Raw genomic sequence first — 14,202 nt, 5'->3', positions numbered from 1 at the left:
ACCTCAGATGTTAAGTCCCATGGTGTTCAGAGCCATTTGAACCTTTTTTTTCCCTACAAAGCTGTTCTGAGAAGCGGTGTCGAAAGCCTTCTGGAAATCTAGAAATACGGAATCAATTTGTAATCCCCTGTCAGTACCAGCCAAAACTTGGTGTAAGTGAAAAGCAAATCGTGCTATGCAAGAACGACGTTTCCTAAATCCGTGCTGACTATACGTCGATACAAAATTCTCTTCGTGGTACCTCTTAATGTTCGAACACAATACTATATGGACTGCACTACACATGCCTGCGCTAGTACGGATGTTGACAGCGTGAGCCGGGTCTCACTGACGGTACTTGCTGTTGACAACAATAACATCCACTTTACCTCGCAGCCTGCCAGTTTGCTTTGTGTACAGCTCTGTTCTGCCTCGGGTTTGTTTTTCCGATATTGTTTGTTGTACGCTAGCAGTAACAAACACCAGCACGGACAGGTTTACCGAACACGTGTTCAACGATATGTGCCTCGTCTATGCATTCACTGTATGCAATATATTTAGCTGTTCTCGCAACGACGGCAACGAGTGGTGAAAGTGTCGTTGTTTTGTCTGAGAGTTGTTGCGCTACTCTGGTTTTGTAATATACGTCTTTGTCACCACTGGCTGCAGGCTCTTATATTTTGGCTGTGGATCACCGTAAGGAAGGTAGCTGGAGTAACAAACCGAATAAGTAACAATTATACACTTAGTATGTGACAAGCAACCGGAGACCATAAATACCGAGTACGGAAATACTCCGGAAATATATCCGAAAAATTGTCAACCGATCTCGGGTTCAGCCATTACGTGGAAGAATGGTAAACAGTAATTGGAGGCAGTGGATACGTGTTATGACATTTAAAAATTAAAATAATATGGGAGCGTTGTTCTTTTTATTATCTTTTAAGCACATATTAATTTTTTCAATTTTTCTGTCCTTTTATTTTCCTATCGATAGGTTCAGGTGGTCCTCAGACTAAGAATACGTTTGAAAACATGTTAATGAAACTGACCGTTAATACGGCTGACACGTACGCAGAAACTGATAAGGAGGAGGAAATATTCCTAATCATTAGTAAGAATTACGTTATACGGTTCACAAGTCGGCTCCAACAATTTCGACCTTGCATACCCTCGAAACATTTTACAGATAGTAAGGAAGTGCCGGTATCAGGATCAATACTTTCGAGGATAAAACCAAGAAATATTGACTTAAAGAAAAAATTACGTAGAACACAAATTACTAGTCAATCGCTTTCTGAGACTCATATATTTCCGCCAGCATTTTTGCTTCTACCTTAACACGTACCAATCTTGCATCTTATTTTGCTCCAAAGTTTACTTTCGAATATCTGATTGTGCATGATTATATTAAGTGTTTGACTACAGCTAATTTTCCTCCATAGTTATATTCGCTATATAAAAAGACTTAAAATTGTCAGTAATGTATTGTCGTAAAGGTATAATATTTGGTATTTCATTTGAAGTTAGTCTCCTACGGAGAAGAAAGCATTAATTCTGCGGGCGAGTGAAACCCCTCTGCTAAATGAAAGAACTAAACTCGGGGACGGCTCTAACATGTCACTGAGTTCTTCATAAGAATGTCACACCTGACAGTTTTCATTATAACTTTCGGAAGTTTTATTCCACGAATGCCGAGAACGCTTTCCCCTTTTTTTCTTTGAGGGAAAGGAATTCGTTAGAGGTTTGTTCCGCTGGAAGAGACATTTCTAAATTAATCTCAGCCAAAAACTGAGCGACAAGTGAAATATGCCTACAAATTGATGTTGAATGACTGGGAAATAGTTTGTACGTTCGCCTTTATAAAGATACGCTGCCCAACACAATTGTTAAAGTACGTGCCCTGCCATTACTGAGTGTAAGCAGTTGTTAGAAAATGATATGTATGTAAGTGTCGTTAATTCATCATGGAGTTCTATAGTTGAAAGTGTCAATATTAAATATTCCATTATTATTTCATTCAGTAGTTTTCCTAAAGGCGCGTCCTCTGAAAATCTTGTTCCGAGAAAGAAGTTTTACCAGAAAAATTTAAATTCCGCCAAAAGTAATTTTTTCGTATCTTATTAGTTAAGGCTCATACGCCTATTCGTTACTTCTGCAGAGATATCAATGTGCGGCGTGATGGGAGTTTGTAATTAGAAAAGGTATGTCTGCCTAACACGACAGGACCGGCTTAAGGTCGCACTTGTGATCTGCCGGGCTGCGGTTCAGCAATACATCACTTATTTTTAAGAACTCTTTCATTTTTAATAGCATGTGCAAGTAACGTGAAGTAACATTATATGCCACTACTTTAATCTTAAAGGAGAACAGGCTGCTGTTTCAATTAATTTTTGTTTAACACTACTAGCACTTGTAGTCCGTGGAAACTACCACATCCTCTCAGTTTATCGCAGCTTTCGGGTCCATCCAGATAAAGGCACTGACTTAAGCAATAACATGTGCCATGCTCCGTGATTTTTTAATCACTGTCTTTCCATAATAAACATTAATGAATAAAATATCTGTCCCTCACTGTGCCCCACATAATGCATCTGAGTTGGGAAAGAAGTCTAAGTATTAAGGTGTATACACTCAGTGATTCTGAACTAGCTCACGTCTTCTCTCAAAGTAAATATCTTAACCAAAATAATAATTTCTAAAACACTGTTGCTCCTTAGAAGACTAGCCTATATTATGCCAATAATTGCTTGCTTCAATTTAAGCCATCGTCGGTTGGTTGAAAGAGCCGCGCTGAGCTTCAAAGTGATTGTAAACAAAGTTCCAAAAAACAGTAAACAAAATTTTTCGTTCACGTAAAGAATATTCAGACTACATGAAGATAGTAACTGTTCCGAAAGGACAGATACCAATGAAGACCATGCAGCTTCTCTAGAAAGAAATTTTAATTAATCAAAACTCTCAGCTGCTAACAGGTTTTGTTGATATACCTCAATTGGGACATCTTAAATGTGTGCCCCGACCAGGACTCGAACCCAGGATATTTTGCTTACATGGCAGACGCTGTATCCATCTGAGCCAAGGGACTTATCCCTTATTCTTTCGTGACTGTTACAATATTCATATAGGTAAAAGCTACCCGGCCATTGACCTTCTTCTGTGCGAATGCGCACACTTTGCCTGAACTCTTACGGGAATCGTCACCTTAGTTGGCCCGAGTAATCAGTGAATGGGCAAATATCCTTTAGGAACATTACGAATGTAGGTTGTGGACAGTTGGGAATGTGGGTCTCACGGGAAGCGTGCAAGGGATAAGTCCCTGCAGTCGCGCTATCCTCTGTGCCCTTCGTGGCCTAGATGGACGCCGGCACGGTAGCTCATCGTGTTCGGTCAGAGGGTTAGCTGCCCTCTGTATTAAAAAAAAAAAAAAAAGAGTTAATGGATCAACGACGAACTGCAACGGATGTCTTGCGACGTCCGCACCGAGCAGATGAAAAGAACGAAAACGAACAAAATGTGATTACAAAAAAAGAAAAAAAAATTACCGATAGAACTTTCTGCCATGTAAGCAGGAGATACCGGATTCGAGTCCCGGTCGGAGCACACATTTTCAGCTGTCCCCATTGAGGTATATCAACAACACCTGTTGGCAGCTGAGGATTTAGATTAAGTATAAGTATTCACACTTTCTAAAAATATATCACTCTCTGTTTAAAATAGTCCGTAAATATCTCCCTCTTCATCTCCTTTCTCTGTAAAAATAAAATATATCACTGTATGAAAAATAATGTTCATACTATCAATAAATCAGTTGACTACCCTGAGATCAGTAATATTACATTCCATGAAAAAAGTCTTCCACTTCCACTCAACATCAGACTTTCATTAATATGTATGTATCTTGAGGACAGCGGTTAACAAGACTGAGTCTCAACATGTTTGGATTCCATTATATTAAAGATATAGCTGTTTCATAATTTTTATTCTGGTGCTGTGACAGTGGTCGGATGTTACAGGGACCAGCCAGATATTCTCTGAGGAATGACGGCCTCTGACGCAGCGCAGATGGTGAACAGATATTCAACAGCGTGGATCGTTTTCCAGAGACGTGACGCATTCTCCCAGTTAGCAGCCATTATATGAAAATAAGCAGCAAAATATCCATAGATAAGCAGGAAACATATTCAGGGCGAATAGGAACTCCGCTGAACAGTTTCCGCGACTATTCAGGAATACCTCCTACGTATTTTAGTGTAAAAGACCCACGGTCTCTGGCGTCTCGTTTAAGAATTATTGGAGGTCTTTTGGTATCCCCACTGCACAGAAAACAGTGCACAACAGCGCAAATGTCGACGCTATGTGCTGTGTGTCTTGTTTCGATACACACACGTTACCTGCTGTTGACAACAATATTGCCATCCTCACATCGTTACCGTCAATTTGGCAATCAGTACTGCTTTGTTATAGCTAGGGTTTTGTTTCCAGCAGTGTTAGTCGACGTTAACAGAGATACACTGTAGTTCTATGAACAGGGTTACTGGCCGCTATGCAACTCGTGCATCGGTTCACTGATTGGTACGGAAGTCCGGAACAACGACGCTATGCTGCGTAGTTTCAGCACCGACGGCAACGACGTCACAGTAGTTTTTACATCTGTACCAAGGCATCTATAATGAACTGGATCCTGACACTTTATAACGAGAGATACTGGCTGTGTAAGGTACGCTAGAACACATGATATGGAAGACAAAGTTTTACAGCCGACTGGTGACAGTCCTGATTCTAGCAGTGGGCGCGTTACACGAACACTGCACAAAAGCCAATGAACTGTTCTACGATGAACAACATCTCTACCCGAAATATCCACAGAGAGTGCAGTCATTACAGCTAGCGAGTGGCATTTGCAGATAGACTCTCACAGCTATGAACAGAAAGCCATTTTCGTGCTTCGTATTGCTCACAGGCAATCCTATATTTAGAGGAAATATTCCAGATACTGTCTACGGTCTAAAGCGAGCTAGTTGTTGCTTAACGGAATACGTGCGCTGCAGCCTAGCAGGCGACAGTGTTTAACTGTTGGAGCAGTTGATCGCCTCCAGCGGAAGAGTCGGGATGCAATGGTACAGAATGTGTCATTTTGCTGTTTCCAGTGCCTTGAAACAGTTTTCAGTTATGTTTATATTATTTATGTCCCATTATATGTTACAGCAAAGCATTTTTTGTTAACACTATCTTGTTTACTGATACTCCACAGTTTGTGTCGGACGAACTATCTATCGCATAACTGGGCGTGAGCTACTACTATTTTAAGCGCTCTTATCCTGTTTGTCTAAATAAGAGGTACACAGCCGGCTCCAAATGTTGGCTAGCCCATACTTACATCTTATTCTGGTGCACCTGATGCCAGGATGTTGGCTTATGATACTTGTTATTTCAGGAGGCCAAGGAAAATGCCGAAGTATATTAGAAAGAATAATGGGAAGTGCTGAGATGAAGAGGTCTAACAGAAAGGTTTTATTGCTGTCCGAGAAAAACGATTCTGGACACTGATAGCAGCAACGATGATTAATGTACCTCGTACTAAGCTCCAAGCGCTAAGTAAAGAGCATCATATGACTCCAGTTGTAGCAGCTCGTAATTGACTAAGGAGAAATCCCTCTTTGGATGCAGAATTTGATCAACAGCTTGTTGAATATGTACTTATCACGGAACAAAAATGCTACGGTCGTACTAGGGCAGATCTGAGACGGATGTCAGTTCAACTTTCAGTTACAAATGGTCTGAAAACTCTCAAGGTAAATGACACTGACAGAGCCTGGATAGGTATATTTCTGCATCCACAAAAAGATTGTTAACTTTTTCGTATACCTTGTGGAATATCGCTTGCAAAAGCGCTAGGGCTCAACAAAGAAAACATTTAAGCTTTCTTTAACCTTTAGAATAGGTGTACCAAAAGCACAAATTCACTGTAGAAAGAATATTCAACGTGAGTGAAACAGATCTTTCATTTGTCCAGAGCAAGACACTATATAATATAAGGAGAGAGGGAAAGAAGGAAATAACAGCTTTAACTTCGCGGATAGAGGTTCTACAGTGACAGTTATTGCCTGCGTGAGTGCAGCTGGGCAGTTTGATCCTGTTAAGGTCATTTTTCCATGAAAGAAGATAACACACGTTCTAATGAAAGGATATTCCCCAGGCTCAGTAGGCATGGCTTACCCATCTGGATGGATGCGAAGTAATCTGTTTCCAGAATGGATTGCTCACTTCATTGCAAAATTCGGCAGGAAAGAAGAGTCATCAACTCTACAGATTTTAAATGGGCATTCTACTCAAGTACGGAACATTTCATAAGATATGAACAACATATACTTACATTGTTCTGAAATCGTGTCATCTGTGTTTATGTTTAGCTTTCACACTGCCGGTAAGTATTTCTCAAATGTATAGTCGATGTCTGATATTTTGGCGTTCTTCTTATAGCTGTTTAATAGCATGTTCGAAGTACCCAATATTAGGATCCTACCGAGCTAAACGACAAATTTACAGTCACTGATAATTAAGCTTTTTACTACAACCTTTATTTCGACCCTGTTTATTTCAACCTCACTGTCAGAAATATAGCCTATTTTAGAGTTCCTTTAAGGTGTATAGTATTTGAAATGTTCAACAACCTTGGCAGTATACCTTTTAATGAAAGTGGTAGTCTGTATTCGGACCATCTCTATAACAGAAGGCACCTTCAGCTGTAGGAACGGCCATGTATGAGACGGAAATGGAAATGTCGTATGGCGTCAGTGGCCTGGACTTCCCGGGCGGGAAGTTCGGCCGCCAAGTGCAAGTTTTATTGAGTGCGACGCCATATTAGGCGACTTGCGCCTCGAGAATTGGGATGGAATGATGATAAGGACAGCACAACACCCAGTCCCTGAGGGGAGAGAATCTTCCAACCCAGCCGGGGATCGAACCCCGGCCCCTGTGCGTGGCATTCCAACGTGCTGACCGCTTCGGCTAGTGGGGTGGCTTATATATTGGATGAACGAAATCTACACGAACTGGTATGTTGATCCTACTGACAGATGTTTTCTGTGAATTTATAGGATGGTACTTTCAACGGTTTTGTGACGGTACTCTAACCATTCCCATGATTTACTGGATGGGAGTCATGTACTAAACTATCCTTCAACGTGTCCTCCCACAGTTCCCAGAAGACATGCCACTGAGAATATACATGATCTGCATATGAGGGGTCACCGGCAAACTGAAGTACATGCAGTTTGGACGACAGTGGGTTGGTAGCGGTGGTCCTGTTCCATGGTCAGCTTGGCCACTAGACATTACCCCAGTGGTCTTCTCCTTCTGGGGCATGTGAAGAGCCTATTATACGAGACACCGGCCGATACTCCCTTGGAACAGGTAGTTAGGATTGTGGCAACGCTGAAGGAGTACGCACATAAGTGGAATTTTCGAATGTGTGAGATAATCGATGGCACTTCACTATACACTGTGCAGTGACCATGGTGGTAGAAATTTTGAACCAAATCTGTAAGAGAACGGGTCTGCAATCGTTACGTGCTGTACTATACACTGACAGAACAAACTGAATGCACTGTCATAAAAGTGTCTCGTATAATGAGGCGATTAGAAACAATGCGGTGAACTGAAGCCATACATTTGAAAAAGGTCTATACTGTGTTGTTCCGAGACAAATAGAAATATCATTCAGATGCTTTGTTTTTCTAGGTTGTTAGTCAACCAATTCAAAGAAGAAAAAATTACGAATTCCGAAATTTGGTGACACAGTCAGCTTTTTTTTTTTTACCCAGATCATATATGATGCAGCATTGAATTCCTTCGAACTTTATTTGTAAGTGCCAATTTAAATTGTATTGTTTTTAAATTTAAGCACATCATAAACAAATTTGCAACCCCATTTCATTAACCAAAAGTTCTGTTTTAAATTATATTGTAATGTTATTTGATCGACTAACTGAAAATGTCGGGTTTTGCTTTCGGAATGTGTGGGGTGAATAGAAACAGTAAAAGTCGGTGTCTCTTCAGAAGCAGACCAAGAATTTGACGGAAATGGGGAACCACATAGCACTGTTGTCAACTAAACAGTTAAATGGCGTGGTTAAAGTCTGTGGTAAATGTAATAAGTCACTTATGTTGAAATGCAAGAAAGATTTCTTATTTAAAAGGGAAGGTTGGTATTGAAGTAAAAAAACGATTGTACACGTTTAATCTAACAAATGAGAAGTAATTTCTAATCATGGATCAAGGAGATGTTATTCAAAACTCTTAGGTACTACTGAGGGTGCAATTTTTAATTCAACGACATTTCTAAACCTGATTTTAGTGGCTGAATTTGTTAACAAACAAATCAAGTTTTGTAAGTTTAATGTTACAATAAAGTAGTCGGAGAAAGAGCAATTTTTAGTTGGAAACTACAATAAAAGCCATAATTCATTCTTCTGGAACCAAAATAAATTTTGGTATGTCCCAATTCATCACAGAGACCAATAAATAGGAAAATTGTAAAATTAACACAGCGGTTTCTCTTCACACCTCTCTGTGAAATACATAGGAATGCCTAGTTTTTATTTATTCTGTTATGTTAGAAAAGCATGGGCTATGTCTGATATCTAATTATAAGTTTAAAATCAGGCAAAAGACCTATAATCCCATACCAAACTTCCTGGCAGATTAAAACTGTGTGCCCGACCGAGACTCGACCTCGGGACCTTTGCCTTTCGCGGGCAAGTGCTCTACCATCTGAGCTACCGAAGCACGACTCACGCCCGATACTCACAGCTTTACTTCTGCCAGTATCTCGTCTCCTACCTTCCCAACATTACAGAAGCTCTCCTGCGAAACTTGCAGAACTAGCACTCCTGAAACAAAGGATATTGCGGAGACATGACTTAGCCACAGCCTGGGGGGATGTTTCCAGAATGAGATTTTCACTCTGCAGCGGAGTGTGCGCTGATATGAAACTTCCTGGCAGATTAAAACTGTGTGCCCGACCGAGACTCGAACTCGGGACCTTTGCCTTTCGCGGGCAAGTGCTCTACCATCTGAGCTACCCAAGCACGACTCACGCCCGGTACTCACAGCTTTACTTCTGCCAGTATCTCGTCTCCTACCTTCCAAACTTTACAGAAGCTCCCCTGCGATACTTGCAGAACTAGCACTCCTGAAAGAAAGGATATTGCGGAGACATGACTTAGCCACAGCCTGGGGGGATGTTTCCAGAATGATATTTTCACTCTGCAGTGGAGTGTGCGCTGATATGAAACTTCCTGGCAGATTAAAACTGTGTGCCGGACCGAGCCAGGCTGTGGCTAAGCCATGTCTGCGCGATATCCTCTCTTTCAGCAGTGCTAGTTCTGCAAGTTTCGCAGGAGCGCTTCTGTAAAGTTTGGAAGGTAGAAGACGAGATACTGGCAGAAGTAAAGCTGTGAGTACCGGGCGTGGGTCGTGCTTCGGTAGCTCAGATGATCAGTCGTGTTCCGGCACTCGGCCAGTGCACATCGCGCGGTGACGGGCGGTAGCGCGGGCCAGTGTTTACGTCCCGAGCAGTGCTGAGGTGGAGAACTGAGCAGCGTCTGCGAGCGCTGTTAACGTTTGTTTCTGTATAACTGTTGCAAGTAAGATGTCGACAATTAACAGAGCGAACAGCGTTCAGTGTGTTTTCGATCGCGCTGCCTTGCGACCGACGGCGTTTGAAATTCATGAGTGGATCTTTGAGGATTTGAAATTGCCTGAAGATATAGTCGACACGTTCCAGTTGGACTTTGTGCAGTACTCGTTATTTATCATATTTATTTTTAGTGACACTTACGAGAAATTCGTTGAGGAGCATGTTGGTGTGAGACCATTCCGTCATAATGATGGCAGTATTAGGGAGTGAGAACCGTCAGGGTATTTAATATGCCACTTGAGTGCCCTAATGATCTGATTGCACGTTCTCTGTCACTGTACGGCGCTGTTTTGTCAGTTACAAATGAAAAATGGTTTAGTGCATATCGCTACCCAGTTAACAGCGGGGTGCGAGGTGTACGTGTAGACTTAAAAAAAGCATATACCTTCGTATGTTGCCATTGGCGGCTGTCGTGCACAGGTAACTTACATTGGACAATCCCCTACCTGTTCGATCTGCCATTCAACACAACATCTGCGGATGAACTGTACACGTCGACGTCCATTTCAACTTCCACGGGAACGTCCTGCAGAGGTAGTGAAGAGCTTGTTCCACTATTGAGTGAGGTAGTCGCGGGGACTGTACCACCACCCCGACAGCCGGAACATGTTAGCGAGGCGGAGATGCCAGTTCAGGTGGAATGCAGTGCCAAAGACATTCGCGGTAGGACGGACATCGATTCGGCACCGTCATCCTCACCGGGACAGTTACCGCTGGATACCAACGATGCGCCAGCCACCTCTGCAACTAAGCCGTGTGAGATACAGGAGCGGGTGCAGATCAGTTTGCCTGAACCACCCCTATTGGTAGAGACTGCATCAGACACGAAGAAAGGCCGCCGAAGGAGAAGCAAAGGGAATAGTAGCAAAGAGGATAAGTCGGGTGATTTGAGACCCGTACACATGTCAGAAAGTGGCAGCGAGACTGAACCTCAACCTTCTTGCTCCGTGCGCTGCGAGGACACCGCGAGGCAAGAACGCATGCGTGAACAAACCAAACACCTGAAGGCACTACTCAGCGCTGAGAGGGAACAGAGCACCGTAACGGCTAAGAGGAAGAGCGAGCAGCTGCAGCAGCGCTCCCGCAGGAACTCGCTGACGTCAGTCACAGCCCCGCGTGGTGGCCAGGCGGACGCGACCACGTTGACAGACTCAGCCGGCGGTGGCGGGCAGGGCGGCGCGCGCACCGCGCAGCACCCCGACAGCAATGAGCCGTGGTGGTGGGCAGCAGAACGAGGAGATGAAGCAGTAGCTGCTCTCGCGCATGACCATCGCGCTGCGACCTTCCCCTCCCTGACCCGTTATTGGTTTTCACATTTCGTTTCGTACTCCAAACGTTACCAACGAGTTTGGTTCAAAGCCGGCGAGAAGGACGATCCAAAATTCAGTGCTGTCCTCTGAACCATCATGTGTGACAGCCAAACCTACAACATTACCACACTTAACGTCAATAGAATTCAAAGTGCGGTGAAACTCCGTTCGCTAACTGATTTCTGTTATGGTACCAGCGTTGACATTGCCCTCATACAGGAGGTAATCACAGCCTTAGAAGTGCCCGGTTACGTTCTTATTGATAACATCAATCTACAGGATGCTGTAGGCACTGCCATACTTCTGCGTGACGGTATACCCTTTACGGATGTGCAGCGGTTGCCCAGTGGTCGTGGCATTTCTCTTCCAGTGAATGGTGTGCAGATTGTTAACGTGTACGCCCCCTCAGGTAGCACTCATAAGAGAGATCGATCAAAATTTTATAAAAACGGGGTTCCCATTTTTCTTAGCGCTTATTGTGCACATCTCATCTTTGGTGGTGACTTCAATTGTGTGCTTAACGACAGAGACCAAACTCCTAACACGAACAGATGTATCGATCTTGAACATTTAATTCATGGCATGCGTCTTCACGATACATGGGAACAACTGCACGGTGAACGGGTAGCGTACACCTTCGTAACAGTCATTCTGCCAGTCGGCTGGATAGGATCTATGTGTCCGATGCCCTCCAGCGACACACTGTGAACTGTCACATAGCTCCTGTCAACATCTCCGACCATTGTGCATATCAGTGTTACCTTAACCTACAACGCCAGCAAATTTACCGCGGGAAGGGCTACTGGAAATTGAATGTCAGCCTTCTGCAGGATGCCCAACTTGAAGAGGAGGTGAACATAACGTGGAAACAGCTCCAGCGGCACCGCCGTCGTTACGCTAGCGTTCTACAGTGGTGGATTCAGTGTGCTAAGCCTAAATTACGCCTCGTCCTCATGAGCTACGCCCGACAAAAAAGCTTTTGGCAGAAACAGACTATTGAATTTTATTATCGCTGTTTGAGAGAACTGTACAGTCGCACTAACAATCCTTCTCGCGATATCGACGTATAGATCAAACGATATACAGGGTAAAGCAAAAATCACGGCGATACAACGCCAACGAATGCAAGGCATCATCGTGCGAGCCCACCCCAAGGACGTTGCCGCCGAAGAACGGGCCTCTCTGTACCACATCCTGAGAACGACGAAACGGTGTAAAGCCATGTTGATTGAAGCCGTCGTTGATGACGCTGAGAATGCCATCACGAAGCAACGTGACATCATCTCGCACGTCCACGACTATTATAGTCAACTTTACAAGAAGCAACCCGTTGATGAACACTCGTGCTACGATTTTCTTAGGACCTTGAGCTGTCGCTTGTCACAACAGGATAATGCAAAGCTGGAATCTGTTTTCATAGAGGACGAAATCCGACTGGCGGTCCACAGTGCAAAGAAAGGGAAATCACGAGGACCCGATGGTCTCAGCGCTGAGTTTTACCAGCGATACTGGAACCTCCTCGATCCGACACTCCTCGAGATAGCGAATGAACTCTGGCACCTGGAAGTCATACCCAAGGTATTTACGGAAGGTATCATCCTGCCCTTACCGAAAAAAGGGAACAGCAGGAAGGTCGAAAACATGCGACTCATCACACTCCCGAATGCCGATTTCAAAATCATCACCAGATCGATTAAGCTAAGGATGCAAACCGTTATGTACGAGGTTTTAGGTAGTTACCAGTACAGTGCAGTGCAAGGCCGAAGTGCAATCTCAGCTGCCGGCGATTTGAGGGACATCACCTGTTCATATGCTGAAACCAAAGGACAGGGCGCTCTGATCTTTCTAGATTTTGAGAAGGCTTATGACCGTGTACGTCATGATTTCCTCCTTAAAAGCATGAAGAAACTAGGATTTGGAACTCATCTCATAGAATTAATTCGCAAACTTACTACGAACGCCTCTTCACGGATTCTCATTAATGGCCATTTTACAAAAGAAGTTTCCATTGAGCAATCCATCCGCCAAGGATTTCCTCTGTCAATGATTTTGTACGCCATTGCAGTAGAGCCGTTAATGAACAACTTAGTGCATAGTGGGATCGGGCTTAGCGTCGAGTCTGTCACTATCCCATGCATTGCGTATGCTGACGATATATGCGTAACTGTGTCATCATCGCAACAACGTCTGTCAGCAGAAACTCTTCTACAAACATTCACGTTTCTTTCAGGAGCAATACTCAATGGAACTAAAACCACAGCTTTGCAGATCGGTGGCGGTATCGGAGACATATCCCATATTACCTGGTGCAAGGTCAAGGATTATCACACAACCCTCGGTGTTATCTTTGAGGCCAAACCAGACAAATTCCTGACGAAGAACTGATCACACATGCTTAATAAATTACGTGCTGCTTTGATACTTCACTCCAACCGTGACTTGAACATACTACAGAAAGTTAAGACCATCGAGATCGCCATTACGAGCAAGATGAATTATTTGGCGCAAATTCTTCCAATCTCCGACCATCTAGCCAAGAGTATACAACAAGCGTTATGTTGGTTTCTTTTTAGGGGGCATATTTTCAAAGTTCAATTCGATACCTTAACCTTACCTTCGTCCAAAGGTGGCCTTAACCTCAATAAAGTACACAAAAAATGTGTCATCCTGCTCCTAAATCGCATCAGGAAGGAGTTTCGTACCCGGAGGACCAGTATCATCAGAAACCCCATTCAACGGTGGAAGCCTCATAGCTTTGACCCACCCATTAATATCGCCGACATTCCACTTTCTTACCGACAAGTGAGACTGTACTACATGGAAATGAGCTACATTCGACACAACATCGTCGATAACGGAAGCCTGACGAACAGGAAGCTTTACGACCTTCTCATGACAACAAACCACAGGAATCCACATACACATTGGAGTATAGTATGGCGAATGTGCACAGCGACATGTTACCATCACGCGTCATAGCCGACTGGTATCTCACAGTCAACGATGAAGTAGCAACGAATGAAAAGCTACATAAAATAGGCCTTCATCCAACGCCCAACTGTGACGCATGCGGAAGAGTCGATACGCATATTCATCGGTTCACGTGCGGACATGCAGAAGAAATTACACCATTTCTTCGTCAACGATTGTCAGTGATAGACCGTACGACACCCAGTGGTGTAGACCTTTTAGAGATCATTCAGCCACAAA

The sequence above is a fragment of the Schistocerca nitens genome, chromosome 8 (assembly GCF_023898315.1).
Source record: "Schistocerca nitens isolate TAMUIC-IGC-003100 chromosome 8, iqSchNite1.1, whole genome shotgun sequence".
NCBI classification, from domain to species: Eukaryota; Metazoa; Arthropoda; class Insecta; order Orthoptera; family Acrididae; genus Schistocerca; species Schistocerca nitens.
This window is presented reverse-complemented; position numbering follows the sequence as displayed.